Genomic DNA, 27,753 nt, shown 5'->3' with positions numbered 1-27,753 from the left:
GATCCGTGAATAGAAAAGGGCGAAGGGATGAAAGGGACGGAATGTTCAGTGGCATGTGGTAACAGCCCACAGACCCAACAGTTGGTAGCATTGGTGGCAAGATTGTGCTGGTGCAGCATCTGCACAAAAGAATTATTCCAGAATTCTTTGCGTCGTTCTCGGAGATGTGGCGGTAGTGATACCAGGTAGTGTTCTTTCTTGGTGGTTGGTTGCATGGTGGGTGACAATGTTCTGTATGCAGGTGCATTCTCTTCAATGATCCAGAATGTGACCATTAGCAGGAGACAGGTGAGAAATGCGGCTACAAGTGCAATTGTCTTTGTGCTGTGGAGGTTGGCAGTCTTGATGTCTTTGCGGCGGCTTTGCAGGTGCTCAGTTTTTTCCATCATCTTCGAGGAGCTCAACAACTGTTAGGACCACAGACTTTTGTCTGGCACTTTTCCTGGTAGTGTTGGTTGACTGTGCTACCGATCTGAGACCTTGCCTCAGTTAGTGGCATGATCGTTGGAGCACCCTCCTTTCGTCGATCTTAGGTTGTACCCTTTCTTGGATGGCACCGTGGGGTCGGGAAATTCTGATAGCTCAAGGGTGTCTTCTTGTGGGTAGCAACTCAGAGCTGGTTGGTCCTTCGCGAGTACTTCCTCTTGCACCTCCACCTCTTCACAGGTTGCCAGTGTTGGAGGTACTCGCTTGCAGTGATGAGTGTGCAGCCAGTTTTGTTCTCCTTCCACTGGGAGGGCAGTTCTGGTGGTGATCAGGACTTGCCAGGGGCCCGTCCACCTAGGCTCCAGACTCTTCGTTCTTTGGAAGTTGCAAATCAAGACATAGTCACAAGGTTTTATTTCATGTCCCGGGCCCCTGGATATGTCAGGCAATGCTTGCTGCACCTGTTGGTGGATAATTGTTAGCTCGTTCGTCAATTTATGCAAATAATCCGACATTAATATGTTCGGGACATTGTTAATGGAGGTGGGTCTTGGCGCAGCTCAAATGCTCAGAGGCCTGCCGAAGACCACCTCATACGGTATCAGTCTGTGTTTGGTTGGGGTGGAGTGCATTAATAGCAACACCAATGGGAGGGCGTTGGGCCATTTCAACCCGGTCGTGGCAACTATTTTGGCTAGTTTTAGTTTCAATGTTACATTGTGTCTCTCTACCAGGCCCGCTGATTGGGGGTGGAAGACGGCATGGAACTTTTGCTTTACCCCCAACCCTCTCAGTATGTTCTGTATCACCTCGGCTACGAAGTGAGGGCCGTTGTTGCTCCATAAAATTCTGCAAAGGCCATATCGGGGGAAGAATTCTTTCAGCAATACATTTGCAGTGGCTAAGGCGGTATTGTCGCGGTGGGGTATGCCTCCATCCATTTGCTAAAAGTGCACACAACCGCCAGGACATATTTTAGGCCATGGCATCGCTCTAGTTGGATGTAATCCATTTGAAGGATTTCAAAGGGGTGGTCAGGGACTCCAAACCCTCCCCATGGTACTACTGTCCCCTTCCCTGGGTTGTGTTGTAGGCAGACCATACATTGTTGTACTAGGCAATTTGCAGATTCTGACATTATGCCATACTCTGGTGATTAGTTCAATCATGGGGTGGAGCCTAGGTGTACTGGTAAATGTGCCATGGTCAGTATGGGGATGAGATAGCATTGGGTAACAGCCATTTATTTCCGTCTTTAGTTCTCCAGCAATCTTCCTCGTCTTTTAGTCCCACCCTTTCCCACTCGGTCAATTCGTCTTGTTTCCAAGTAGTCTGTATGTCCCTTACAGTGGTCCTAGCGTCAGTCCATTGTTCAGCTTGTGACCTGGTCACATACATTCGTGTTGTAGTTCTGTCTCCTACCGTGGCTCGGGCAGTAACGTCTGCTAGTGCATTTCCCTGTCCAATGAGATCAGTCACTTTCCTATGTGCTTGGCATTTTATCACTGCTAACTTCTTGGGGAGGAGGACTGCTTGCGTCAAGGCGGAGACTAAATCTCCATGCAGGATGGGTGTACCGTGTGAAGTCAGGAACCCTCTTTCTTTCCATAAGATCCCAAAATGGTGAACCACCCCAAAGGCATATTGGCTGTCGGTGTATATGTTAACTGTCGGGCCAGTTGCTAAGATACATGCTCGTGTGAGGGCAATGAGTTCTGCAGCCTGGGCTGAACGTTGGGGAATACGGGCTGTTTCCAGAACGGTTCGGGCTGTGGTGACAGCGTATGCAGCTGAGGTGGTGCCGTCGGGGAGTTTGATGCACAAACCATCCACCCATAGTTCTCCATCTGGTTCTAGAAAGGCGGTGTCTCTGAGGTCTATTCTACTCTTTTGTTCATCGGTTAGTGTCAAACAGTCATGTAGTGGAGTCACGCTAGGATCATTTTCGGGTAGGGTTAACAGTGTGGCTGGATTGAGGGTGGTGCATCGCTTTAGGGTAATGAGCGGTGCTAGCAGGGTCAACTCCTATCCTGTCAGTCGGGCGCTAGTCAAGTGTTGGGTTTTGGTCTGGTTTTTTAGTTTGTCGACTCCATGGGGTACTAAAACAGTGACTGGATTGGAGAGCACTATTCCTCGCTCTGGCGTATTGATACTGCTGCAGCTGCCACAGCGCGCAAGCACGCTGGCAGTGCTCTGGCTACTGGATCGAGGGTGGAGGAGAAATATGCACAAGGGCGTTGTTTGTGAACAATTAATTGTGGTAGAACAGACGATGCACATCCCTCCCTCCTGTGCGTGTAGAGGAAGAATGGTTTGGAGTAGTCTGGGGTTCCTAGGACAGGCGCTGAACAAAGGGAATTGCGTAGTTCTTTAAAGGCTGACTGGCATTCAGGGGTCCAGGGGAGAGGTGAGGGGATGTCTTTAGCAAGGGGGGAGAGAAGGGGTTTGACAATGAGGCTAAAGTTCGGTAACCACTGTAGGCAAAATGAGGTGAGACCTATCAAAGAGCGGACTTGCTTCTGATTTTTGGAGACAGGGGTGTCTAGAATTGTCTGGATCCTGTCAGGCGTGAGTTTGCTCCCTTCTTTTGATAAAAGGTGACCCATATAGGTGATTTACAGAACTGCAATTTCTTTCGGGAGACCTTGTGACCATTCTCAGCAAGAAAAGGGAGTCGTTTGATGGTGGCTGTGGCGGCTATTAGTATGGTGTCTGCTGCTAGAAGGATGTTGTCTTCATATTGTATTAGTGCCACTCCATCTGGCAATTGTATAGCGTCCAACTGTCTTTTAAGCGCCTGGCTATAGATGCTTGGGCTCTCAGTGTACCCCTGGGGTGCTCTGCGAAATCTGTACGAACGAGAGTTTAGGGTGAATCCAAATAGATAGCTGCTGTCCTAGTGTATAGGTATGGAAAAGAACGCATTTTTTAGGTCAATCACAGTGAAGGTGGTGGCAGTAGAGGGGATTAAACTCAAAATTGTTGTGATGTCGAAAACTACTGGGAATTGTGGTACTACGATTTTGTTTATCTCCCGCAGGCCAATGATGAAGCGGTAGGCTTTTCAGTCTCCCTCTCCCTGTCTCTTTACAATCGGTGGTATGGGACTGTTACAAACGTTGTTCACTACTTCCTCTACCACGCCTGCCTCTACCAGAGTGTATGATCTCTGTCAGTGCCTTCTCACCCTCCGGCGATATTTTGTACTGCGGTACTTTTGGTAGGGTTGCGTCCTGTCGTATTGTTAGGTGTACTTGGCCAATCATCATTCGTCCTAAGTCTGAATCAGCCCTAGCTCATAAGTGTGATGGCAAAGTGTCCAGTAGGGATGCGTCAGTCTCAGAGATGGGAAACATGTCCTGAGAAGGGTTCTCTCTATAGCGCTGGTGGTTGTCATAAAGGATGACACGCACTTCATCCGGTGAGCATCTGATAGTCGCATGGAAGTGTTTCAAAAGGTCGAGACCCATAATGGCATCAGGGGTGTTAGAAGAGAGGAGGAATGTAGTTTTGACGATATTGTTGTCAAGGTTAAAAGGGATTGGTCGGGACAAAGGGTTGGTGGAGGGCGTACCATCAAATCCTATTGAGGTCACATATGAGCCAGACAAGGGTGCCCTTGGAATTAGTCGTTTGGATAGTGCACTACGTGTTGCTCCCATGTCTACCAAAAATGGCGACTTTGTGGCCAGGACCTCAGCGGTAACATAAGGGCCTTGCTGATCAACATAGAGCTCGACTGGATCTCTCCCTTGCCCCTGGCTGTCCTATGCAAAGTCGTACGTATTGTCATAATCTGTCTGTTGGTACTGATTCTGTTTGGGATGGTCAAATGCATTCACTCTTCCTGGCCTTTCCTCGCTTGCTCCACTCGCGTACCCTCTTCCACGTCCTCTTCCTCTCTGTCCACTTGCTATTTCCCTCGCCCCTCTGCCCCTCCCAGCTCCTAACAAAGCTGGGCATTGGGATTTCCAGTGTCCATATTCTTTGCAAAATGCACATTGATCCTGTCCTAGGTCTTGGCGTCCTACATATGATGTCGATGAATTGTTTCTAGGTGGCTGTACTCTAGGGGCATTCTGCTGGTATCCTCGACTATATTGCTCCCTTTCTGTATTTGCCCCTGGAGTTGTGCTATCATCACCCTTTCCTTCAAGTCTTTCTTTTTCCTTTCTGTAGCCCTGTCATTTTCGTTTTTCTGATGCTCATAGTACTGGGCCATTTGGATGATGGCCGCCGGTTTAGATGCTGCCCAACTACTTTCGCTGGCTTGTAATTTCTGGGATACCTCTTGCAGTAGTCCTTTGACGTAGTTCTGCACAAATAAGTGGTGTCCAATTGCGGTGTACATGTCTTGTCCACTGTAATTGGAGAACACTGTTTCAAATCTGGAGAATTACTCTGAGACATCCTCTTGTGGTTTCTGGCGGCACACGGTTACTATGGACCAGTCTATATTTTTCTCTGGGATCAGCGTTTTCACTTACTGCACTATTTTTTCAGGGAGGTCCAATATTGCTTTAATCGGTTTTTGACCAGGGTTCCGCTGTTTATCTAGTGCGTTGAGTTGCTCCCAGGTATGACCAAGCAGTTCGGTATATTCTACTTTCCTAATCTGTTTCCACACATCTGCTGGCAAACATAACCCGAAGAACAAGTCTATGTCGGCAAGTGTCATTATTGTTGATCCCAAAGCGGTACCTAGCTCGGTGTAAAAGGCGGTGGGGTTCTTTCGTAAATCCGGCAAAGATTTACGGAACATCAAGATGTCCTATCTGACCATGGCTGATACACCCAATTGTAGACCACCCTTCCTTTAGCGTCCTGATGGTTCATATTGTCATGAGTCCCTTGTCCTCTAAGAGGAACATAATAAGGGGCAGCTTCTTTTATCGGCATCATGCTATCTGGTTTTTCTACCGGGGGTCCTGCTATTTTAGATGTCCTGTCCTTATCAGTCTGTCCTTGTTCTATGAGGTGACGGAATACTTCCAGTGTGGATGAAAAGAGTTCTGTCACATCGTTGTCGCCTTCATCTCCGGTGTCTACCTTTCTACAGAGAACCACTAGACACTCGGGCCCTACATCCTGGTTCTTCTCTTCATATGCAGTAAGAGTGGGGTAACAGAGACGTACAATAAAGTATTGTTTGTGGTTTCGACATAGGAGTTGCATACGTCAGTTACATACTCTATTGTCTCCTTCCTATCCATGAGGGATTTAACTATTTTATCAATGCCTGCTCGCTCATTTTTACTTAATCGCGGGACCCTGGGCACTCCTTTTTCCTTTGATCCTACTTCTATTGCTATATCATTTGATGAGGCATTTGGGGTGAGTGACTCAGTGGGAGCAGAAGCGGTGGAGACCGAGACGATCGTGCCATCTCCGGCTATATTTTGGGGGTCCTGGTGTTGTACTATGGGATGAGTAGGGGCGTAAGGGAGTGGCTTTATATGATTGGGGGACCTAATAATAAATCATCATCTACCCTTTGTTTTGCCAGTAACTCGGGGTAAAGAGTCGAGGGCGTTCTAACAGGGTATTGACTTGATATTTTTGATTCCTGTTCCTTTTTATCGGTTTATTTTTCTTTTAGTTCTTCATCTAACTTTTTACAGGCTTGGTAAGCCGATTTTCGCATTTCTTTATCTTGTCTGGTCTCGTCTCTTTTCTTTCATTGAGCTGCCTCTTTTCGCCATAAACCAAAACTGTCAAGCATGGCTGGTGTTGTTTTCTTTTTGTGGAGAGCTAATTCTAATGTTTCTATTTTAGCGGGATCGAAAGAACCCGTCAGTGGCCACTGATTTACCCGGTCCTTCCTAGTGTATTTATGCCATAGTTTGCTATAAGCTACAGTGGCTAATCCATACTTTACGTACATTTCTTTGTTAGGGGTGCCTTCCGGCGGTGGCGGCTGACTGGCCTCTACCAAACGGTCCGGTCTAAAACAATTACAAAACAGTCTAGAGAAAACGGGCATGACGTATTTACCGGTCAAAATAAATATCTCAATCAATCAATTTAGACAAAAAGTCTGCACTACCTGTCCTTCGCTGTCTGCAAAGAGAGAGAATATTCCTATTCTCTGTTGTTTGCAAGCAGGGAATGTCTCAAATAACTCAATATAAAAAATGAATACTAGTATTTTGATCAAACTATTCAATCAATTAATCAATCAATTTGTAGTTTTTTCACGACCTTACCCGGACCGTATAGACAGTTCTTCATCTTCCCCTTCCAGCGCCTGGTTGTCCTCTCACTACAACAATCAATGCAGCGTTCCTCTAAGGTTCCAGTCAGGACCGCAGGTCACTCGAGAGAGGTCCGTTCAGAACCGGTGAAGTTGTCGATCGGCAGCTAGACAAGGGTCTTCTCAGGCAGGTATACCCTAATGGTTTAGACGTTCACTCCGTCCTTAGGACCTCTCTACCGGACCCACGTGTCGCTAATGGGCCCTCACGTTGGGGCGCCAATTTGTGAAAAGTAGCGAGTCTTCTAAGACCCCAATGCTGCCCGGTGCAGGGTTCACTTCTAATTCACTGTGGGTTCGCTATCAAAATAATGAGGCAAGCGCTGGAAACTGGAAGACATGAAAAAGTTTCTTTCTCATGAGGAGACCACGTCAACTGCAGACATCGAGATATCTGAGGGAGGTGTTCTGCTGGTATCTCCTTTGGCTCTTCCTTTTATAGAGGTTTGACACAATGCATTTGTTTAATCAACATGGTTACACAAGCTTGGAGTCCCCGCCCCCGGGTAGGTTGCCACACAAGCCCAACAGTAATTCTCTTCCCACCCAGGTCAAACAATCTTATCTTGCAGCTGGACCTTGCTTCAGGGTCTAAAACATGTGAGACCGGTCAGATCTAAGAGTCCGTTCTGTTGATAAAAACAGGTCCCATTGTTGGTAAAAACAAGTCTTGCTATTTGCAGTGCAATAAATCATGTTGCAAGGGTCTTTTTAGTGTCTGGAAGCTGTTTGTGTAACTAGGTGTGGTGAGGGGTAGAGTGTCTAAAGGTTTGCCTGCAAACAGAGATGAATGGAAAAACGAGTTTGTAGCAGCAAGTGGCGCGGAGGTTTGTCGTGACAATAGGGTTTATAGCCCCCAGCACACATATCAGGTTTGGTCAGAGGGTCAGAGGGGTGATAGTAAGGGCAGGGTGAAACAAAGGTGACCAACAGAGTACAAAATGGCTGTGATGGATTAAAATGACTGCAGCTTATATGCATATAGAAATTTCCACCAGACAAGATGGCACAGGCAATGTTCACGACTGTCATTTTGCTTTTAACAGTAGGCGCATGACAGCTTCACCGGCCTGCTAGGGCTGGCCAAACCATCATGTGCACTTGGCATGTTCTCCATTGGGCTGTGTTGCACAGCCCCATAGAGAACATGCCCAGCCTCCCAACGCACTGCCTGAGTGGCCAAAAAGGCTGCTCAGACCAAACATGACGCTGCTCTGGCAGGGTTGTGATTGGCTGGGAGAGTCCGGAAGCCTGGGCGCTTCCGGTGCTGCCAGCAGACAGAGGATGGGCGTCCGGTGGTGGAGAAGGAAAGTTTAATTTATTTTTTTCACCCACCACCCGCACTCCTCCGTCCCACCACCCCCGTTCAGAGGCAGCTGCCATTGACTAAAGGCTCACTCATGCTTGAACTTATAAGTTCCCACTGGGCAGGTACATGCTTTTATATTATAAGTCCATCATACCCATTACTTTTCCCCCTTACAGGGCTGGTAAGGAGTGCCCTCCCCTCCCTTTAACATCATAAGGCTCAACCATGCATTTGCGTGAGCCAAAGTCCTATGCACACATAGTAGTTCTTAATGAAAGTTCATAAAGTTATATGAGCAAAGGATCATTAGAGTTGAAATAGATCTGTTCTTTGTCTTTGATTCGTGTGACATTAAAGGCAACCAGCCAACAGGTCACAGTGGGAAATAGCCCGCGACTTCTTCAGGGTTGTACTTCATATGTAATTATTCTTCTGGGTCAATCTGCCGGCGATAATTCCAACCCGGCTGGTCAGATAGATAAAAGTGTAATAGTAGTGTTGTTAAGTGGGAAACATCAATGAGGGTACCGAAGTGATGGTACTTTAGTTGGTAGGTTGAAAAAAGTATAAGTTCAAGGAGGCACCAGAGTAACGGTGGGCCACGTCCGGAAGAGAGGACGCCCCCTTTTTCCCACCGCAGATCAAACTCAGCACAAAGTGGTCTATCTAACCCTTCGGTGTTTTCAAGGCATGGTCCACGTTGGATCACTGTTACTCTGTTTGATGTCTCACGAATAAAAGACAAAGAACAAAATCTACTTGGACTCTAATGATCCTTTCCTCATATGACTTTATGAACTTTAATTTAGAACTACTATACTGTGCATAGGACTTTGGCTCACTGTTTTGTGAAGGATCCTTTCCCTCGCGCACTTAGGGGTTTTAGAGTGTTCCCCTACCTATCAGCACCGTACACACTAGAATCCTAGTCCATTATACTTATAAGCAGCAGGGCGCCATTACTTCCTAATACTACACACATCTCACACCGAAGAAATAACCACGCATTTGCGTGAGTTTGATCACAAAACACATTGGGATTATTAGCTTTCTTCCTACAGAAAGCCCTAGCGCACAAACTATTTTATTCCGCTAGCAGGGTTCCAAATCAAGGAACGTTTTCCTCCAGGCCCACTCCTATCATTGGCACCCCCAGTTTGAGGTGCGCATTATGTTCAACCCACACCCCCAAAGAACTGTGTCTGGGTGTTACCCCAGAATTTACTATAACACGGTAGGTACCAGCTGAAAGTACAGTACATAACCAAACGAACATTATACAAACTGTATTCTAGTATACACATTGCACTACAGCCTGGTGAATGTACTGCGCTTGCACTTCTGCATAGTGAATAAATACCCCGTTAGCACACGCAAATATGCATGTGAAATGTGAACATGGCGAACATACGCAAATATGAGAGCCCAAATGTTGTAGAACAATTAAAGTGAAACGTGGCTTCCGCGTGTCATATGTTGAATGCTGCGCCTTACAAAACATCACACACCAATAGCGTTCCTTATATCCGACTACTGCAAACTGTGTTCCTTTAACAAAAATAACTAAATGGAGACACGCTATCCCTTAAAATCATGACGCACCATATAATCATGACACTTGTGATTGGAAGAGACTCCATCGTGTCTTTCCGAGTTTTAGACTGGGGTGTATTCGCCAGGATTCGGGGTGTTTATGCACAATGCACCACGCTGCTGCAGTCTGCCTTTCTCAGACAGGCAATTAATGGCTTTGTGCATATAGGGTGTACCGTGTTCATTAGTGCCATCAGCTAGAGGACAGGAGGGGGGTTCTTTTTAAACCGTTACCTACCCAGTGAAAATACAATACCCCTAAAGCCCATCGACACTTTTTTGTGAATGGTTATTGTGAATGGTTAGACAACTACGTGCCAGTGGGAGGGGCCAACGGGCGCTGTTATGCTGCTGATCACACAATTGGCTCTAATTCTCACCTTTACGCGCCTGATTACTTTAAAGTTAATGTCATTCATTACTGGTAGACCCCCTGCCCGCACTGCTGGCTGCCCAGGAAAGGAGGAGAGGTCAGCTTCCCCCTCGCGCTGTTTAAACAAATGCAGAGTGGGTGGAGAGTCCTGCTTGGACTGGGAGGAGAGCTGGGATTTTTTTTTACTGCAGTTTAGTTGTGTGTGCAGCTGAGCCAAGTGCGCCATCAGCAGAGGGCTGGGCTGGAGCCAGGAAGCAGTGTCCTGCCGGTGATCCAGAGAGAGACGGGTCCTGTGTGCCTGGAGACCCACCGGAGTCTGGTGGATCAAGTCAGAGGCCTTTCCGAGCTTCTACAGTTTAAGGAGCGGAGGCCCGGGGCTCGCTGCACCGAAAGCAGAGCTCAGGTGACCGCCATCCAGCAGCAGGGACGCCGGAGCGCCGGGATTAATGGAGCATGGGCGGGAATGAACTCTGCCCCCAGTGAAAGGAGCGCCCGTGCCTTTGGAGCCCCCTGACCCGGGGCGTGCAGGAAAGTTCTGGAAGGAGACAAAGGGGGCTCGTACCCCAGCTGCCGCTCTGTGGCTCCGCGAAGGTGGGTGCCTGTGATTTCTGCCTGCATTTCCTTTGTTGTGACTCGGCAGCTCGGATGTCATGAAGGGGAGCGAGGGCGCCCGGCGGGAGCCAGTGTGATGCTGAGAAGTTCTTGTGACCTGCATTGGACCGCGTGAGATGCAGTGCGGAGTTTAAATTAATTAACTGAGGTGGTCGCACGTGATAGTCTTTAATATGTGGACGCGCGCATTCTGTCCATAAGTGTATTTCAAAATTGGTAGTACACCGTCTGGGAGGGCGGCGTTTCATGGGTGTGTTTTACATGAAGGGGCGACGGCTTATGATTGAGGGGTGTTTCTGTTTCTATGCAATATATTTATATGTGTACTCCTTATTGATTGTGGTGTTTGTGACTTATTTTGTTTTAAATCTCTTCAAGCAGTAGTTTAGACGGGGGGTGGGGTGAGAGTTGCATTTGGGCTGCAATTCATGAGTAGTCATTGGGCTGAACTAAGGAATCTATCTGCATGTACTGCTCCGGCGTCAGTTCAAGTTCAGTCTGCCCTCGCGCGTTGGATAGGTGTCGATGGGGCTGGTCTGCAGCGCCTTTAGTTGGTATGGGGTTGCTCTTCATAAGTGAGTCTACTAAGTTCAAATTGATGGGGGGGGGTACGTTACGGTTAAATGATTCTTGAAGTTTGAGAACTGCTGCTTGGTTTTCGGCGAGGTACGAACGCCCCTCTGCCCTCTCTTTTAGGCTGCACATGGGCTGGCTTTGTGTCTGAAGGGGGTCGTCGGACCTGTGGCTCGTTCACTCTTTTCTCTTGATTGCATTCAGATGTGGCCAGTCCCACGCGCCTCGCCTCCCCCGGGTTCGCGCATTATGGGGCCCCATCCCTTGCAGGGTTTACCAACACTCGTCGTAGGCTCCTGCGCCTATCGTGTGCTATTGAGAGGCGGGGGAGGGGGCTCAAAAGGCCCAGCAAACGGGGCTCGAGCCAAAGTAAATGCTGGGGCTGCTGGTGGCTGCTTTTAAATGTCTTGCTTTTTTGTGAGGTGTGGGGGGTGGGGTTCCAGTGCCTCGAACAAAGAGGCAGGAGGCGCACAAAGGGGGTGTTGCAAACTCCAGCATCTGTTCCTAGGCCTGGCAGCCCCAAGCCGGGAGAAGGTGGCAGTGACGTTAGCGTGGAATTTTTTTCAAGTATCTATAATTTTGCAAAGAAATGAAAGCAAAGGGAAACTTTTAATTCCCATCTCTTTTGTACATGGTAATTTATCCCTTTTTAAACCCTTAGTTTTAAGAAGTGTTTGTTAAAGAGTAACACCACTCACCTATTTATCGAATTGTCTAAAACTATTTAAATATTTATTAAGCATTGTAGATCGTAACATTGGGATTCATGTTTAAATCTTCTCTTCTTTGGAATACTGAACATGGTGGGGAAACGGTTCAATGTCCCCAACTCTTCTGAAGAAGTCAACAATGATGTCATGTGGCAACCCAATGACCCAGCTCTGATGTAGAATAGTGTATGACGTTGATGGTGGTTAGGGAGTGTCAAAGTCAAAAGAACTTTATTCGAATGTACATAGTAACATTCATAAAAGCACAGTTCAAAAGAAAATTTAACAGTTAATCCATACATTACTCGAAATCACAAAAAGTATCAGTTTACAGGCAGAATACACAGTATAAAAACATTCAAATTTAAATAGTTAAAAAAGGAACTCTCGACAAGAACGCCAATTATCCCTCCATGCTTTTCCTAAATGTGATCGCAAGTTTTAAAAAGTTACATACAAACCAAGTGCAATCACTACTTAGTAGTTGGAGATAATAAAGTGCTGGTCGAATTTGTGCAAAGTTCAGCTTTTTGAGTATTGGTTTTAGGTATAATTTCCTCGGTATCACATAAAAAGGGCAGATGAATAAAAAGTGTGCCAAATCTTGCGGAGACATATCGTCGCAGTCGCAAGATGGCAACACTTGTCCCCGATGGGCCCCCCTCGGTACTGCCAGTAGAAGATGAAATAGATCTAGCCGGAACCTAGGGAGTGAAAGGCCAATCCTAATACAAATGGAGGCGCTAGCACCTCACCCTGCAAGCCACATCTCCCAACAGTTTAGGGTACAATGGTGTTAGGAAGATGCGTGGGTACAGAGTTTGAACAAAAGTCTTAAGATGAAAAACGCAAAGTGAAGCTCTGCATATTACATATATTGATGCTTTATAAGGGCAAAGTGTAGTTTTAGTGTAAAATTGGCGTTTTCTGTTTGGAAGAGGTAATTGAAGTGCATCATATGTTTATTTAGATTGATGTCCTCTTTGAAGCAATGGTAGAAGCCATTTTATTTGCCATATAATTCCTTGGGTGTATTTTAATTTCTTTACAGGATGTAGTGGGCGAATTGTTGAGTAGGTGCCACCTGGTGGAAGCTGCACTTTCCAAAACTCCAGGAGCATGCGCAATGTCACTATAAATAAGCTAATGGCACTGGCTATCACAAGTTGCACCACTTTTAACATTTTGACATTTTTTTTGTGAATTCGGCTTAATTTATATTTTTACATATGTTTAGTTGTGGTGGTGTTCAGAGACCCCCCCTCCCCTCCTCGATATGGAAATGGTTTGTCTTGTTACAAGTCAACTTCCAGTCTTGATATTCAAGATGGATTGTAAAATTGATAAGGGAGAAGGTGGGATTAAATTCATTTGTCTTGTAATTATACAATAATTCAGCCTATATTCAAATTATAATTTTTTTGTTGTAACTTTTATCATATCTTAATCGTGCGTCCACCCTTGGAGTGCGCTTCTTACTGCTGGCCATTGCTTTATAACTGGCACAGAGGATTTGATCTTTCTCGTGTGACAAAAATGGTTCTGATCCTATGCAGCTTTGTGATTGAGCACACATTATCTTGACCTGTCTTCACCTTTGTGGATGGCCAGGGTTTGAAGAGTGGGAGGAGAGTTCTTCATTGGGGTTGCATGACGGGGGAAACTGGTTTTTTTTAGGTCGCCCTATAATTTAGAACACTGCCTTAGAAGTTCCACGGGGAACCCTGCTTCTATATAATACTCTTATCTGTGGAATTTGCCCACGGTTGCTGATGTTTAATATATTATATGCTGAAGGTACAGGGTTTTCAACCTATTGTTTTTTGGTAATGCCTAGGTGGGCAAGATCCACCCATGGTTAACTGGAGGAGTATGGGCACTAGGTCCCCGTACTATACTTGTTTGAAGCAGTCTTTCTTGTTTGAAGCAGTCTTTCTTGTTTGAAGCAGTCTTTCTGACACACAGTATGCAAGGAGATAATGGAGTGAATTGTGTACAGACCTCTACATTGTAAAGTATAATGCACTCCTAATATTAGAAATGCATCTGTGGCATAATCTGAAAAATGCTACTCACTTCTTAAGAAATTTGAAGTCTATCTGTGCCGTTTTTCTTTCATGGTTGCAGATTTTGTGGAGCCTGGTTCAAACGTGTGTGTGTGTATATATGTATATTATATATATATATATATATATATATAATTCTTTTGGGTTTTGTAGGTTCAGAGGTTTCCAATTATCTAGTGTACTGTGACATATAGTTTAGAATGGTGCGGCCATGCCAACGCAAGCACATTTCAGTTGTAGTATTTGATTTGGATTGGCACAAATGTATCACCATGTTTCCACATCCTGTGGAAAGTTAAGGTTGCTGTGAAATTGGTGCAGTCATTGCATTGCGATCCCACTTTCTTTTGAATTTGGTGTGGATTGCTAGATCAGTTTCGTCATATTTGTGATTTCCAGTGATATTTGCAACAGAAAAGGTGTTTTTTTCCATAGGAGGTGCCTAGAACAACTGTGAACATAGTACATGCTAATAAGCTCTGAAGCTGGTCCGATTGTTAAGCCTCCTGTACGGATTATCACTTAATATTTTCAACAGCTAGAAGGAAGCATTGTTTTTGACATCTTCTACTCTAGTCCTGCTTTCTTACTTCTCAGCAGAGCACATGTCGGAGTTTAATGCCAACAGTGCAATTTACCAGGCAATGACTACTTCTTAGCATCCCATGCACTTTGGCTGGTGCCGAAATCTCACAAACGCCGAGCCTGACTTTTTCTACTTTAGCAAAATTGTCTGAAGCTTGCACAAGCTGTGTCTGAAGCTGTAGAGTCTTGTTTAAACAGTATCTGTTGCCCATATTTGATGGCGCCACTAAAGCTACATACGACTTGATAGGGAGCTGACCAGGACGAGTCTTCCAGAGCATGTGATAACCTCACATGCAGCATTCAGTCAAGAAGTACCATCCTACACCTGCAGCTTTTTATTCCTCTGTGTGGAAACCTAACATGCAACTCCAACATTGTGGATCCTTCTCCGCATCCAGCCTTTGGACTCTCCTCTCTGGCAAATGTTGACATGACTGAAGTCCTGTTAACTGGAGCAAATCTATAAGCATTATCTGGCTTATGTCACTCTCTAAGAAGTGTTGTCCTATTTATGCTCTAGGCTGACACATTTCCATAGCATAGGTAAACTTGGTTTCTATAGACTTCGAGTTAGTGGTTTCCACGAATTTACACTTGAACGAATACATTATGTCTTTACCAGGTTCCACTTCACAGATTTTGGCTAAAGTTTTGTTGAAGTTAGCAAACGGAGCTTTCTTTTTATGATCATGTTTTGAGTTTTCTTTTTTTTACAGGTTGAATTTTTTTCTTCATGACTGAATTGCTTTTTAGATTTTTTGTTGTTGTTTTGTTTCTACCAGAATGTGATGTTCAGCTATGCCCATACTACACAAGAATACTTTTAAGAATTTGGTTTGCCTTGTGAGTCACCAAAGATCTTGAAGTATTGTGAAATATGCAACAGCATACATGTCTTTGGCTGCTCTTCCTTCACCCTTTCAGTTGTGCTTCATATCAGGCTTCCTGTAGTTTGAAGGCACAGAACGTCTGAACTACAGGTATTTGTCCAAATCCACATTCTCGTGTCATTTAATCTGTGATTATGTTAGTAGCAGTCATTTCATGTTTAAATTAGCAATCATTAATTCAAACCCCAGTAGCCCCGGTTATCCATTTATTTCTTTTGGTGTCAATTTAGTGAGCACCATTTTGTCATTTTGTGGGGTGTTAGTTGTGCATGCTATTCACAGACCATCATAGATGCACGTCTCCAGCTTTATGCACTATAATTACACTATGATAGTATCAAATCGGGCACCTTTGAATCATCACACTGAACTCGGGAACAGCAAAATGAATAGTCTTTCTGAAAATCACTGTGTTCATCGCAAGCTATTACTTGAAATTTAAACCGTGACTCCATCCGTGGTGCTGGCAGCTGCACCTTGCATTCCTTTGTATTCGCTTGATTACCTGTGGGTGGGTCCATAGGCGAGAAATTGATAAGGCTCCCACCTTCACAGAGGCCAACGCCCTGCTAGGCGTGGCTGCCTTCACCAGTGTAACAACCTGGAAATGGAATTTGATCTTCAAGTTGCCACCGATTTCAACTTTCTGCTGAGATGGTAGTATTTCCAAGGTAGTATTTGTTTGCGTAGAGTGAACTGAAAACCAATTCACTTGTATTTGCTTTACCAGAAAAAAATGAAATCAAACTTTCACACCACAGTTCTGAGGGAAAATGTTGATCCGTGTGTAATTTAAATACAGCTGCCTCGAATCTTGGCATATAAGTTTACTCCCCTACAATCTCCTCTCTCTGGGTGGGTTTACAGCAGGGAGTACATGAGAGGAGGCTGTGGTCAGATAGGGGTATTCATCCAGGTACACCTAACCAGCGTTGCCAGGGCAATGTTTAGGCCGACTGCTGGGCACAGAGCTCCCTTTTGAGTTTCCAAAATAGTTTGTTGTTCACAGTAGTCTGGTTTTGTACCCCGCTTCACCAGGGAGCAGTGAAGAAAAAGTACATGTAGTACTGTTAATATACAGCTAAAATTAAAGGATATTTGTACGCTATTTTTTAAAAATGTGTTTTAAGCAGTAGTTAGAGTGTGTGCCTATGAAGCTGGAGGGTGGTTGCTTGATGGATTCAGACAGGAGAAGAGTTTAGGCAGGAAACTAGAAGAATTACAATTTAGGAGTTTGTGCTAGAAAGTTATTTGGCACAAATGTAACACTCTCTACATTGTAGATGTAGCATCCTTTTCAATGTACCTTCCTGAATAATTTTAGAAATGAGAGTATAAACATGTGGATTGACTCGCAACACAATTTCCAACTATATCAACAAAGAAAACAATTGAAAAATGTAGATCCTTCTATTATTATTATTATTATTATTATGCACATCTAAAATCCATTAAATCAAATTGGCTTGCTGAATGGATAGTGTTGCCTTACAACCCTTTGTGGTGGTGGAGAGGTTATTGTTATTCTGTACTTGAACATACCCTGGAATGGAGAGTGACGATCTCGGATAGTTTATGATTAGCTGGTACCCAAGACGTCTGTTTAATTGGGTAACAAAGAAGAACTCTGTAGTCTTTACCAACAGGAAGTGGCTTGTGGTCCAATCAAACATAAAGGTTGCTTGGCCCTTTGCCCGTGCATATAAAGTAAATGCCTAGCCCACTCTCTGCATTTTGGTGGAGGAGCTGTGGACTCTTACCCTCTCCCTCAAAGTATCAGACCAGCAGGCAAGGGCGTCATAGCCCTCATTGCCACAGGGGCCTGCTAATATAATTAGCACACTCCATCTCAGGGTGTGCTTCTTCCTACTGGGTAACTTATCATGTAGTGCTCTCTGTCAGGACAGGAATTCAGACTGTCTTGGCCTTCCCAGACACATCTCGTATAAATTGCCTTTATCAAGTCCGCTTCTGGGAAAAACTCCTAAAAGCAGCTGAAGCTTTCCTTAGTGGTCTTAGCTTTCCGGTTCCAACTCTTGTATTGTTTAATTTTATTTGTGAAAAAAGTGATTTGATGAGTCACTGCGCATAGCAGGATACATTTGGTCACTAGTCCTGTTCCTGCTTCTCTGTCTCTCCTCCAACTAAAGACACAATTTTTATATGTATCCGCATACCTATAAAAGTCAGAATTTCTGAATGGAATAGGACAATTTCTGAATTGAATAGGACATGCAACTTCTTAGTACTAACCTTTCAGCACAAATCTTGGCATTAATTACAGTTGGTATTCCACCAGATTCATATCGGGTTTTGTGACTCCTTCATGCCCTTGGGTGACGAGCCTGACTTGATTTCATGGAGTGCATGCGCTATTTTGTGCCATCTGTGCTGCTCTGGGTATTGTAATAGTTGGACAACAATGATGGTTTATGGAGGAATCCAACAGGGTCATGCTTGGATGAAACGTAAGAAATTATTTGGTGCGCAGAACCGACTTTGATGTAAAAACACATAATCATGTCCTACAAGGGGGCAGGCTGCATCAAGACTTCAATGCAATTCTGGCTACATGTCACCCTTGCTGGTTTTAGTTTTTGTGATTTGGAGGTGATTTTCAAGACCGTTATTCATATTGTCTGAATGTCCATGAAGAATGGATCACCGCTCAATACTATGTATATTAACATTGGGCATTTAACCATATAAAACTGAAAGGGGGCACCATACCCATTAGATTTCTTCATTTTAGTTCGTTTTCTCTACTTATGAAAGATGATTGAATGGATTTTACCATGGATACTTCCAAATAGCACAGGCAGCAATAAATTGGCATGAGAATGGGTTTTTGGGCAATATTTTCCATTAACATGCAACACGTTTCTTTGGTGTGCCTAGCACAGCAGACTGTGTGTCGGCCATGCTTTTTTCCCCTTAAGCAACTTTGACCTATGCATAGGGCTTATGTCTCTTGATGTGTTTCAAACTGCGCACTGTCTGCTGGTCGTACACTTTCTTGTTGAATGAGGGAAGGGCTTTTTGAAGTATGGCAGAGTAAGGGGGGTCTTCTACCTTTCCATGAAACATATGGCTGTCATCCGCGAGTCTTGTGTTGTATTTCATTTTGTTCTCCCCGACCCACTGTCTCGTTTTTCTGGTGCAGATGTCATTCTCCACTTAACGTTTCTCCTTGCCTCAGAAACGTACCTGTCTGTGTGGGTCTTCAACCCCTTCCCGCCCACCCCAAGGTTTTTGTTTGCTGTTTGAATTTCTCCTTGTCTCAGGAAATAATGCACTGTCCCTAGGTGGAAGTGTGTGCAGGCATATGCCCTTTGTTATTTTTGAGTGCAGCTGTGGGAGCATGAGCCTTTGGGGGGTGTCCTGGTGCAAGGTGCCCTGGCTCCAGTGGTCTTCGTGCAATCAGGTGACGCTGTAGTGAAATTAGAAATGACGTGGCTCACCAAGGCTATTGGCAGAAGTGGAATAGCACCAGACATTTTTGTTTTTGATGACATTGCATTTTTCCTGTATCACACCACTGAACCATCTTCTGGTTACAGGGTTGTCACCTTCGTTTTTAGGCTTACGTAATTCACGTATATATTATATTCTTTACTTCACTAAATCCAAACAATAGCTGTGTCTATTGATTCTCTGTGTTGCGTGCTGTAGCGATCCTAATCCAGACATTCCTCCTGCGAGCCTCCAAACTGTGACGTCTGACCCTCATTTTATCATCCGGCAGATTCTTGTAGTTCGCTATACACTGTACAGCAGACGTGTCAGGCAAACTGAACTGAGAATAATTGGTTACTACCATTCAAACAAAATGGACTACATCCTCCGCACCAAATAAATCCTCTCACCAGGGCAGTATCTATAGCCAGCATTTGCAATGCCAATAGGTCTTGCCTTTGGGACCTATTGACTTTGCCAATGGTTTTTAGCCATGGTGTATAGCATCCATGCTTCCATTGGTACAGCATCAGTCCTGCTGTATAGCATGGCTAAATGAAGGTAACTTAAAAAATGGCACTGTGATGTGGTGATTATTTTGTAGGTGTGTGCGCCTACAAAATGACTCCAGCGGGTTTTTATTTTTTTTATGACACACCAGTAAGTGGGGAAGCAACACGTGTGTAGGAAGAAATGCAGGGGTGGTAGAGGAAGGCACAGGTGTGTAGAAGCAATCTAGAGAGTTGGGAGAAGATGCAACAGGCAAGAGATCATTGTGGCTTGGGTGGCGGAGAAGCACATGGGCAATTGAACAAAAGGGGGGAGTACAGGTGTTGGAAGAAGAAGAAGAAGCAGGTCAGTGGAGGTGGGTAGGGGGAAAGAACGCGGGGGTGAGAAGCAGAAGCAATGGGTGGGAGCAATGTGTAGGGGACCCAAGGTGGACAAAGCAAGCAAATGAGTGACAGGAAAGACCACCAGTGCGTGGTAAGCAATGGGCGGGCTCCAAGACACTGTCTCATGGACGCCAATTCGCCCAAATGCCTGGGTTGGCGAAAGTGGCATCACTGCTGTTTGATTTTTTCTTTTTCTAGCACGCTTACATATACAGGCAGTAATGCACACTCTCATATAAAAAAAAAACCTCGCACCCGCACATTTAAAAGCTTTACCTCAGCTGCCAAATAGGGATATATTGCAGCTAATTGTGCTCCATTTTCATTACACGAATATTGAATAATATTATTCACTATTTATGTAATAAAAAATGACATAAAACCAGGAAAGTGGAGTCCCAAGTGACATCCATTAGGACAGCTGCCCCTGTGTTCCAGGCAATGATGCTGCAACCTCTGAGGTCCGTTGTCGCAAAGGCAGTGCCAAGGGTCACAAGGAGCGAGCCAGGGGTCGCAGCTGCAACCCCCTAAAGGACGTCCATGACCTGTCTGTTCATGCCCATGGTATGCTTGCAACAGACAACACATGCGTGTCTGGTAGGCTCGATCTAATTACTGCAGCAGGTGTAGTATCACTTGGACGCTGGATAGAGGAATCCTTTTTAGGTCTCGCCTGTCGATGCGCATGCGCATCGAGCAAGCGAGACTATGGGGGCTTATCCACTCTTGATCCAACTTGCAAGGAATCGTGGCGATTCCTTGCAGTGCCCGTGACTTTTAAGCTCAATGCGCATGCGCATTGAGCTTAAAAGCGCGTGCACATCAGTTCCCTCAGCCGCACTCCAGGCCCCTGCTGCTTTCACACCCCCTCCCCGCTCCGCCCCCTCCCCTGCCCGCCGTCTGTTCCCTCAGCCGCCTGTACCCTGCTGCTTAACACCCTCTCCCCCGCTCCGCCCCCTCCCCGCCATGTCGCATTTCTCCTCCCCCCTCCCCACAGCAATGCCCTCCTAACAACACACACACCCTCTCCCCCGCTCCGCCCCCTCCCCGCCATGTCGCATTTCTCCTCCCCCCTCCCCACAGCAATGCCCTCCTAACACACAGTGCTCCCTGATGCAATGTATCTTTTGTTAGTCGCTCGCGCCGCATATGCAACCTATGGGCTTTATTTATAGAAGGTGCAACCTTTTTCGTCATTGCGCTGATAATTACTGAGACTTCTTTTGGCATCATTGCATATTGGGCATAGATGAAAATTATGACCATCTTACGCTTTTGATCTTTAAAATATCCTAACAATAATTAGGTTTGGACATAATGACTATCGCCACAATATGGCCGCTATGAAAAGAGCGAACTATATGACCCGCGATGGGCACGCCCCCTCCAATTGACGCAGGTGTTCCGGTTTCTCTAGGCTCGCCGCGTTATTTAAACAAACCCAATACCATTGCGGTTTCCTGCCCGGCTCTCTGTTGCTGTTACGTGCACCAGCGCTCCAGCTGACCGCAACAGTCTTATCTCGGTAAGTCTTACGTTGGCAAGCTGACTTTTAGGCTAGTTCATTCTGTCGGTTTTTTTGCTTCTTGCCGTGACGGGTGGCCCTCTCATTATCTTCGCTTCATACGACATGTAGGAATGAAGGGTGTTCTATGATGGGGGCTTTATTATTTATGACTGCTTGCACTATGCGGATTTGCTGTTTTTTCTTCTCGTTACCTTTGCAGCTTACATACTGCGCTGGTTAGTTTTGCTTCCTTTATTTGCCATCCTTGACCCACTTTCAGACCTGGACTGTGTTCTTATCATGCACCGGGATCTAGGGGGGGTCAGAATGATAACCGTATGGAATTGATGCCCACTTTCCAGGGGGCTGGTGATTTAACACCTCTTCTCTATCTATAATACAGTTATAATTCTCCCGTTCCATGATGTGGGTTAATATTTCTGGACTTCTTCCTGATTTTGTTTCTAACTTCTCTCATAGGCTGTTGGTATCCTGCCTATTTGGTATCGTTTGTAACTTAAGAGTTACTTGCAATGGGACGTCTTCTCTGCTCGGATGCACCATAGGAAAGATGCCATGTACCAGAGTAGGTGCTCTGGGTAGTAAGGATTAGATAGCTATTTTATGGTTCTCCTTACTGAGCTTATAGCACTGTTTTAGTCAGTAGACTCAAGTGAGCCTCATATCCTGGGACATGGAAAGGATGCTACTGATTTGAGTTAATTATTTTCATTTAGGTCTAGCGGTGCCCATTATTGTACAAGCCTATCCATTATCAAGTGGTTTTACTGTTCTTACCTCTAGGCCTTCGCGCGATATTTTGAAGGTGTGTGCTTACTCATTAGGTTCCTTCATCTTGGCATGCTATCATGTTAATCCCACTGATTTTCCATCTTTTTAAGCTGAGTTGCTGTTAATAATACTTGTTTTTTTAATTCCATTCTGAGCCCCCCACTTCCTGTGCATGCTAACTGCTCTACTTGCACTTCTCTGTCCACTGCTTGCAAGCGTCTTTCATATGTACCATCACCTCTCACTCTGAATGGCATCTTCTTCTGCTTGCGATACTAAACTTCTATATTAGATTCTTGGTATATGTTACCTTTGCATGCCAGACTGTTTCTCCTCCTGCCTCCCTGCATGCCAGTTTCTCTCCGTCTACCCCCACATTATGTGCAGATCACCGTTATGTGTCAGCCAGCCATTTGTGCTAGACGAACTGGCGTTTCCTCTGCCGATCTTTAAGCTAAGGTGAAGTTACTGGATCATTGGCGCACATTACGTGGAAACGGCCCCTCTTTTCCCTATTGTACCTTTTCTTTTAAAACTATAGGTACGTGAACCAACAAAAGCTCCTGCCTAGCCAACACTGTTGTGTTTACTTTTGATGAACAGCAATATCAATGTGGATATTTGTCCTGATAAACTGCCAGCGTCATGCACTGGAGTACGTTTTAGAGCTGCTATTAAAATCCCGCTGGTTCACAGAGCTGGACAGGAAAGTGATATTATTTGTGGGTAGTTCTTAGAAATGCATGTTCTTTGCTACTGGAGTCTAATTCCCTATTGGCAATGGATCATAGTGACCTTCAAGCTATTTCAGAAAAGGCCAATGTCTGTTAGAAATGGTTTGTTGAGCAAAACACAGTAACCCTTGCTTGTTTGAGCGGACTCTTTTGCCTTAAATAAGGTGCATGACAGCACACAGGATGCTAATATAGCTCTGAAACTCAAACGCTGAATCCTTGCAACGTTGCAGTACTTTGTGACCGTTTAGAGAGCGGCAGGTTTCAGCTCGGCTGTCTTCTGGTTGAGGCAGAGTTAATACCTACATTAATCTGCAGCTCAGCACTTGTTTGTCTAGTTGACAGACTCCGCTGAGAGGCCAACATCTGAATGGGTGCGTGCGAAGAGTCAGCCTGTACTTCTGCCACACACTTTTCTTTCTAATGCTTACGGAGCAGGCAGCGCTAGTCTCTCACTCGCCTCTCTGCATGCATGCTTAGCTTCCTTTGTTACTTTCTCTTGGCCGGACTCTACCGCCCTCACTCTACCACTCTACCACCCTTCCTCTACCAGTCTACCGCCCTCACTTTACCGCCCTCACTCGACCACTCTACCGCACTCACTCTACCGCCCTCACTCTACCACTCTACCGCCCTCACTCTACCACTCTACCGCCCTCACTCTACCACTCTACCACCCTCACTCTACCGCCCTCGCTCTACCACTCTACCTCCCTCACTCTACTGCCCTCACGCCATCTACGGCCCTCACTCTACAACTCTACCGCCCTTCCTCTACCACTCTACCGCCCTCACTCTACCGCCCTCACTCTACCGCCCTCACTCTACCGCCCTCACTCTACCACTCTACCGCCCTCATGCCCTCACTCTACTGCCCTCACTCTACCGCCCTCACTTTACCACTCTACCGCCCTCACGCCCTCACTCTACTGCACTCACTATACCACTCTACCGCCCTTACTCTACTGCCCTCACTCTACACTCTACCGCACTCACTCTACCGCCCTCACGCCTTCACTCTACCGCCCTCACGCTACCACTATGCCGCCCTCACGCTACCACTATGCCGCCCTCACTCTACCACTCTACCGCCCTCACTCTACCACTCTACCGCCCTCACTCTACCACTCTACCGCCCTCACTCTACCACTCTACCGCCCTCACCCTACCACTCTACCGCCCTCACCCTACCACTCTACCGCCCTCACCCTACCACTCTACCGCCCTCACCCTACCACTCTACCGCCCTCACCCTACCACTCTACCGCCCTCACCCTACCACTCTACCACCCTCACCCTACCGCCCTCACCCTACCGCCCTCACCCTACCGCCCTCACCCTACCGCCCTCACCCTACCGCCCTCACCCTACCGCCCTCACTCTATCTATCGCCCTCACTCTATCTATCGCCCTCACTCTATCTATCGCCCTCACTCTATCTATCGCCCTCACTCTATCTATCGCCCTCACTCTATCTATCGCCCTCACTCTATCTATCGCCCGCCCTCACCCTACCACTCTACCGCCCTCACCCTACCACTCTACCGCCCTCACCCTACCACTCTACCGCCCTCACCCTACCACTCTACCGCCCTCACCCTACCACTCTACCGCCCTCACCCTACCGCCCTCACCCTACCGCCCTCACCCTACCGCCCTCACCCTACCGCCCTCACCCTACCGCCCTCACCCTACCGCCCTCACCCTACCGCCCTCACTCTACCGCCCTCACCCTACCGCCCTCACCCTACCGCCCTCACCCTATCTATCGCCCTCACCCTATCTATCGCCCTCACTCTATCTATCGCCCTCACTCTATCTATCGCCCTCACTCTATCTATCGCCCTCACTCTATCTATCACCCTCCCTCTATCTATCTATTGCACAGCATCACTGAACGCCACAGAATCACTTGTCGCCAAAACAACATCACTCAGCGCCACCACAGCATCAATCTGTGAAACCATTCAACAACAACTGGTTCAAATATTTTCTGTCAATGTTTCAAGCTTTATTACAAATGTCATAAAAAGATGTTAAATGTTTTCACTTCTGTTCTTGTTAAAACATTGTGATTTGTCAGATCAATACATGTAAGACAGGGGAAAACTAAACATGTACCTTTACTAATGCTATAGATGTAACATTTGCTAATTTTATAACTATTGGCATTTCTAATAACAAAATTAATACTTTTATATTTTGAAAAACATAAACAAAAATTAAAAAATAATTACATTTTCTACACCAAAAGCTCACACTTTTCTATTGCGAGACCTATTGCATTTCCAATGCTTGTTTTTTTTTTTTTGCTTGCCAAGCACTCTTGGTACCCACGTTAAGACACTGCCTGACACCTTGTTTCAGGAACATTCTCCCATTTGCCCGCTGCCCAGCCCATCCTAAGGAACAATGACACTTCCACAAATCTGCAAATCCTGCTCGATGAGTAACCTACATATTTTGGGTTAAAGTGACTTAACTGTCAAATGGTGACTGGCTGAGAGGTTTCGTCTTTTCTCGCACAAGACAAAAGATTAGAGAAATGAATGACGCTAATCAGCCGTTGGATTCAATCCCTGTAATTACACGCACATCAACATTCCCAAAAATCAGTTTCACGGCTCAAGGCAACACGTGCCTGACATCAAACTGCAGCAACACAAGTCTGCCTCACAAGGGAATCTCACTGGTTTGCCATGCCAGACAGAATCCGCTTCAAAACTGGGTGAGAACCAGCCTGTCTCAAGTAATAAATCACACCTGCCACCCCAAACTGTGAACTCTTACTTGCACCCCTCGCGTCCAATCATTTAAGTATTTTTATCAAATAATAAAACAAGCATTGGAAATAAAATAGGTCTCGCATTTGTTTAAGTTAGAGCAATTGGCTTTGCTAATGGTATTGTATTTTAGCTATGTGTTATTGAGTGTTCGTATGTGATATGTTTTGGAATTATGTTTGGATTGTAATAATTCGCTGTGTAGCAGTTTTAAAGCATAGCGTTAGGAGTAGATAAACAGTGTTTAAGATTTGGGAAGGAGAGTGAGAAGGAGAAGAACAGCATGAGGGACTATGAAGGAAAGTGAGAGGAGAGTAGCATGAGACAGAATAAAGGGGCGTGAGGAGAGCAGTATGAGGGAGAAGGAAGACAGTGAAAGGAGAGTGAGGAGGAGAAGAGTAGTGTGAGGCAGAAGGAAAAAAAGTGATTAGAGCTGCATTAGGCTGTAGGAAGTAGAGGTGTAGAAGATCAGTGTGAGGGAGATGGTAGGAAAGTGAGAAGGATAAGAGCAGTGTGATGCATAAAGCCCACAACAGTAAGCGCACATTCGCAACTGAAAAGCACAACCTCTACGTGCCCCAAACTGCAGCCAGATAGAATACCATAATAAATACAGCAAATTTGGTGACAAAAAAAGCCTACCTTTAGTTCCACACCACACTCTGATTTCATCTAAACCACACACAAAACCCCGTTCTATGGGCAGCACCTCACATTAGAGATGGCCCTGCTGCAAGAAAATTGCTCCATTTAAACTGCACCATTGCTTGCGCATGCGCGCTGAAGGACACAGTTTAGCATAAACAATAACGCAAACTGAAAGAATTAACAGGCGGAGCCTAAACTCTACTTCTGAAAGTAAATCAGTGACTTCTTACGTAGTGGAAGTCCAAAGTTACAATGCTCCTTCAAAATGTTTCCAGTTTAGCGCTACAAAGCAACAAATATGTGAGTAGACGCAGAGTGCGAAAGTCTTTCGCAGGGCTCACACGCTGCAGCAGTCTCAAGGCCCCGCCTTGATGGCAGCCCGCCATTTTCAGAAAGGGACAAATCCTCGTCTAGCATAGAAATCATTTATATGAACAAAGTGATTCGGGATTCAAACTCTGTGTTCCGGACTTTTCCAAAATAACGAGTAGTTCTGAGTAAACCACTTTTTTCACTGTGTTCCTTTGGCATGGATATCAGTAAATTAAATAGGAAATTAATGTGTGAAGCACCTGGCTAGTTCTCAAATAATTATGCGTCAACCTCTCCTTATCACACTTTGGTTTCATCTAGACCACACACAAACACAGTTCTATGGGCAGCATCTCACATTAGAGATGCTCCTGCTGCAATAAAGTTGCTCCATCTAAACTGCACCATTGCTTCTCTGCGCTAGACCCGCTATGTAATAAAAACTGCTTGCGACAATCGGCCTTCAATTACAAAAGCTACCGTAAGTTTTACGCCGTAATGCATTTTACTTTCCAGTTTTCAGAGTCGAAGCCACACGCCGCTAATCCTAAGGTGTAGGCCAGAGCTTGGAGGTCCAATGAAGATACTAGCCCATGCTTCGAATGCTCCCTGGGCAGCTCACTACTCTCTGCAGGGACCCGTAGTCCTCCAGTCACTCACCAGTAGCAGCAGGCAGAAGCGTTGCGATGCCCGGAAACTGCAGGTGGCCATGGCATGATCCAAGCAGTGGCAGAATTCAGGCCAGACAACTGGCAGCGCCTGCCTCGCAGCAGCACCAGGCGAGAAGAGCAGAGCGAGACGGACGGACCTTCCCAGACGCTCTCTGGGGGCAAGTGCCGGCCACAGATTGTGTCCGTGTTAAAGTGCTGTCACTCGGGCCTTCTCTCTAATAAACAAGCGCGGTGACCCTGAAGCGGGCCCGCGCTCAATCTTAGTTATAAAAAAAATATTAAAAAGGAGCGCGGTGTCCCAGAAGTGGGTGCTGTGCTTATACTTAATATTTCAATAAATAAACCGCACGCAGCAAAGGGAATCCGTAGAGAAGAGGGCGCGGCGTGAGTTTAAACAATCTATTGGAACCATGGTTTTTATCAAACTGCGATATGTATTAAATAATGACATCACCGCACTCTACAGGAAGCGTACATCGCATGCCCTCTGTACACGCATGCACATATCCTGTCCCCCTTCGGCAAAGAAACCCACAAGAATAGAACTTGCCACGGCGAACAGCG

General features: G+C 45.8%; 1 protein-coding gene across 1 annotated transcript in view; it reads left to right on the top strand.

Moving 5' to 3' along the window:
- Window positions 1-10,108: 10,108 nt before the first annotated feature.
- Window positions 10,109-27,753, top strand: part of CDC42EP4 (CDC42 effector protein 4) — a 61,623-nt gene continuing 43,978 nt past the window's right edge. The window contains exon 1 of the mRNA XM_086930991.1: window positions 10,109-10,545. The gene's annotated coding sequence lies outside the window, so the exon portion shown is untranslated. The remainder of the gene's footprint in view (window positions 10,546-27,753) is intronic.

The sequence above is a fragment of the Lissotriton vulgaris genome, chromosome 7 (assembly GCF_964263255.1).
Source record: "Lissotriton vulgaris chromosome 7, aLisVul1.2, whole genome shotgun sequence".
Taxonomy (NCBI): domain Eukaryota; kingdom Metazoa; phylum Chordata; class Amphibia; order Caudata; family Salamandridae; genus Lissotriton; species Lissotriton vulgaris.
This window is presented reverse-complemented; position numbering and strand designations above follow the sequence as displayed.